The 4,573-nt window shown below is 34.9% G+C and overlaps 1 long non-coding RNA gene across 1 annotated transcript; it reads right to left on the reverse strand.

The window, feature by feature from the left end:
* On the reverse strand, positions 1 to 2,329 carry LOC149496805 (uncharacterized). The gene is made up of 3 exons (XR_016320392.1): positions 1,972 to 2,329; positions 974 to 1,056; positions 1 to 165 (listed from the first exon to the last, which is right to left on the reverse strand). It is a non-coding gene; the product is annotated as an uncharacterized LOC149496805 (long non-coding RNA).
* Between the last annotated feature and the right edge of the window lie 2,244 nt (positions 2,330 to 4,573).

The following is a 4,573-nucleotide window of genomic DNA, read 5'->3' on the forward strand; positions in this document are numbered from 1 at the left end:
TACAGGCCCAATAATTTATTTCAATTATGCATCACTAATAAAGTTCATTTACAACCCAACTATAATACAATTGCGGAACTCTACCTGTACATTTACATCATTTTTCGTTTATCATTAACAATCTTCTATAATTCAACTCCATAGGATTTTTCTTTCTTCTATTACCTGAAAAAAATAGGTAGGCAGGGGTGAGCGCCAAACTCAATGAGTAGGGTTAGATAACCCTCTCACCCCACACAATCATACAAATGCTGAAATATTTTATTTGATCACCGATTAATTTTATGATCATGCAGTGTCACACAAATGACAATACAATAGCAATCACAATTATTATCACCTTCATTTAATCACATCACGTGGAAATTAGTCAGTGGCACCACCTAAAACCCCAACGAGCCGTCCTCACACATGGCTCGCCCTCTCATACATGTGCACCAGGGAGCCGATCCCCCATACGGCCAACTGGTCTAATCCTCACTGACCAGTCCTCTCATTGTTTTTCCATTCTCTCTTTTCTTTTCTATACCAACAGGAGGCAACTCGGTGGTCTCCATCCAATCTAGATCATCAAGTGCTCACAACAGGAGGCCACCCTGCGGGCTACAATCAAATCTAGATTATCAGGTGCGCAACAACAAGAGGCCATCCTGTGGTTTTCCATATAATCCATATCATCAGGTGCACACGGGGGCGCCGATCTCCCATTTTCCCGGCCGACGGTCAAATTCCATATCATATCATATTCAGGATCCATATCACAGACCGTCCTCACAAACCCATGGTGGTCCACGTCATCCCAATTCCACACAAACAAGGCACAGTACATTCATAGCACAAGTAATCAAATAATTTTTTTATATCAACAAATAGTGCATCATAATATGGCAATTCAACAAAATAATGCATGATAACATTTAGCCGTGAATGCATGAATGCAGGCGGATGATACTAGTTATCTAACACTACTCACAGTTTTTGTTGTCCTTAAAAGGACTGCCTTTCTTATTGTGCGCTTCCAGCCTTTGTCTTCACAGTCCGAAACTTTATAAGTATCTATATAATAAGAAAATTCTACATAAGAATTCTAATTTGGGAAATGCAGTTGACATTCATTTATTTGTTTTCGTTACTCGTCGGTTCACTGACTTATCAAACTAAACTGTATGCCTATAGTGCATCTTTGTTTGATTTATTTCTTCTGATTCATTTATTAAGTAAAACGTCTAATTATTCGGTAATTAATATTTTATGATAATACTAATCAAAATATTAGTATGATTAATAATAAGAATAATAATATTAATAATGATAATACAATTGATCATATAATATTCATAACGTTAATACCTTTAGTCGGTATTTAATTTACTGAACTATATATAAATTCGTTCCTCTAGTTTATTTATTTATTTGTTTATTTATCACTCTCATAATCTTATTCTATATTTTTAATTTCTATGAATAATTTAATCTCTAAGTAATTTAATTTCTAAAATAAAATTTATTTTCTACTGACTTTTCGGCAGCATCTCCCCTAAAAATTGGATTATCCACCTGTTAAAATATCAACATTATATCAATTAATTCCAACCACACAGCCCATCCATCGGGCAATCAATTCAATCAACAAATCTCATCCTCCACATTTTCCGTACCAACATAAATTTATAAATTTTCTTTAATTCCATATATCTAACTTATCTGACTTTTCAATTAATTTAGTTTAATACCGTATAAAATTTTAACTAAATATTTTTTTTTAATAAATTAATAAATCAACACTAATTACTTTTAATTTAACTAAGCAATAGATCAATACTAAAATTAAATTAAATTAATTAATCAATTGCTAAATTAAATTAACTAATCAAGATTACTAAAATTAATTTAATTAACTAAAATTACTAAGTTAAATTATACCCAAATTACTAAAATAAATTCTGGGAATTATCAAAAATTGATTTATACCGCAAATATACTTTTTCTTGTTGGATTTCGCTAGATCGGGAATTTACGCGTGCCGGATCGGAGCTACGCGCACTGGAAGCGGCTGGACCACCTGAGATCGACGCAGGAGAAGTTGAGCTGCAGTGGTGGCGCTGCGCGATCTGGTGGCAGAGCTGTGGCCGGGGTCGCGAGGAGCAGCGATCGAGCGAAGGAGAATGGCTGTGGCGCGCGGCGGAGTCCGATCGAGCTGATGGAGGCACGATCTGCTTCTGCCGGCAGTGGAGTCGCAGGCGCAGGAAAGAAAAAGAAACAGAAAAGAAAGAAAGAAAGAAGAAGAGAGGAGGAGGAGGCAGTGGCAGTGTCGGTGGAGTGGAGGTGCAGAAATGCTAAGGGGTGAGGGTGAAGTATGCGTTGGAGATAAAAGGATGAAAAGGATTCTAGAAGGTTTGGGCTGATTCGGTTCGATTCAGCCCAAATCTCGATTTCCATTTGATTTTTTTTTTTTGATTTTTCAGTTGATTTTTGATTCGGTTTATCAGTGTACGAATTATTAATTTGCATTTAATTAATTAAACTCATTTCCAAGCTGTCAGTTTATTAAATTTAAATGAAAAATCTTTGAAAATAAAAATTCGGGGTATTTCAATATACAAAGCATGAAATGCTCTCAAAAATCATGTTCTAGCATGCTAAATCAAGTTCCTAATCTCATATCCTAAACCCACATTCAAAATCCAAGATAAGAAGAAAATCATAAAAAAAAACCCCTATCAAAAAGCCTGGAAATCCATAGTTAGAGTGAATAAATCTTGTATTTATGAGTAGAATCCTTGGAACCCAACTTGAATCAAAGGATTTATAAGACCTTATGTGAAGAAATGAGAAGAAAATGAGAGAGAGTGAGGGAGATAGGTTCGAAAACTTGGGAAGGGAAGAGAGAGAAAGTGTTGCAACCTTAAGTCTAGGATTTTGCAACACTTTATGCATTTTAGGTACTTTATAAATAGGTTAGGGTCCTTTCAACTATTTTAGAATTAAATGGGGGCAATTAAGTCATTCTTAGTTTCCTTTCAGGGTAACTGAGTCTTTTTAGGTGTGAAAGGACATTTTGGTCTTTTCTAAATAAAGTAGTGAAATTTTAATAATATCACACATGGAATTTTTGACTATTCAAAATGAGTGTCTAGAATTTATTCTCATCTAATTGTTATGATTGCATACTATTCCAACTTTTATTAATTACACTAACCCCCGCATTTAATATTTACTATGCAATAATCTCAATCTCTACATATGTTACCAAACTACCTATATGACACAACAAATAAAAATATTCATTCATAAATCATGACTTACATAAAATAAATCAATACTAATCATATAAATCCTAAATCACATATAATTATGAATTACATCATTATCGAATTAATTAAAATATTAAACCCTCTCGGGCGATATTAAAAATGACCTGACAGTGACGTAATTCGTAACTAAAATTTGGGGCATTACACTACATATTAATGTTAACAATCTTTTACAGCTAAAATACCACATATTTGTATAATTATTTACCTATTACTGATTTATATTAAAAAGCCATAGGGGCTACGACCCTCTCCAACCCCCCTCTCTCCAGAGTGGCAACAACAACCTGCCAAATAGTCTTGCATCATCCAATGACGACTTCAAGTGATCCACCCCACTGAATCTCTAATTCCATTCTAGTCCTTCAAAGTTGTTGATGCAGCTGACGATGGAAAAGTCATGGACATAGCGCCATTAGAAAAATCTCTCGCATCTCCATAAAAATTCTAGCCATGAGCATCCTTTACTAGACATGGCCAAATTACGGTTCTGGGAACCGGAACCGTCGGTTCGAACCGGCCAGGAACCGTAACCGGAACCGGTGAGAACCGGAACTGGGACGAACCGAAAAAATCCGATTCGATTCCAGTTCCAGCAAATGAGGAACCAGAACCGGCGGTTCCAGAGAACCGGTTGGAACCGGACTAGAACTGCCGGTTCGAACCGGCGGTTCTAGCCGTTGTAACTGTCAGATTTTTGAATTTTTTTTTTTAATTTTTTGTGAAATGTCTTAATTACCCCTCCCAACAGCCATAAACGGCTATATAACGGCTAGTTTTAAGGGAATTTTTGGATTTATTATAAATACCTCATTTTATTTACAAATTCATTACAAAAAAATCTCAACTCTCTCTACTTACTCTCTCTACAATATACTACACTCTCTACTTACTCTCTCTACAATATACTACACTCTACTCTATATTATTCATTTATTCTTCTCTACTCTACAATATCTCTTATTAAGTAATTATTCTCTCTAATTTTTTTTATTCAATTTTCCAAATTATATTTTATTATCATATAATGGCAAGTGGAGGAAACTCAAATTCGGGTAAGGGCAAGGGAAAAATTGGAGAATCATCTATCCCTACAAACGACATCTATGATATGATTCCCGACCAATTTAATTTTGAAGGTTTTCCAAATGAAAATTTGGATATTCCAACTCAAGAATCCGAATTTAATGAGCAATTTCAAGAAGATGAAGAGCAAGAGCAAGAGCAACGAGCAAAAATTGTTACAAGAGCAAGACAAA

The sequence above is a fragment of the Jatropha curcas genome, chromosome 4 (genome assembly GCF_041381405.1).
Source record: "Jatropha curcas cultivar XTBG-Jc1 chromosome 4, XTBG_Jcur_1.0, whole genome shotgun sequence".
Classification (NCBI taxonomy): Eukaryota; Viridiplantae; Streptophyta; class Magnoliopsida; order Malpighiales; family Euphorbiaceae; genus Jatropha; species Jatropha curcas.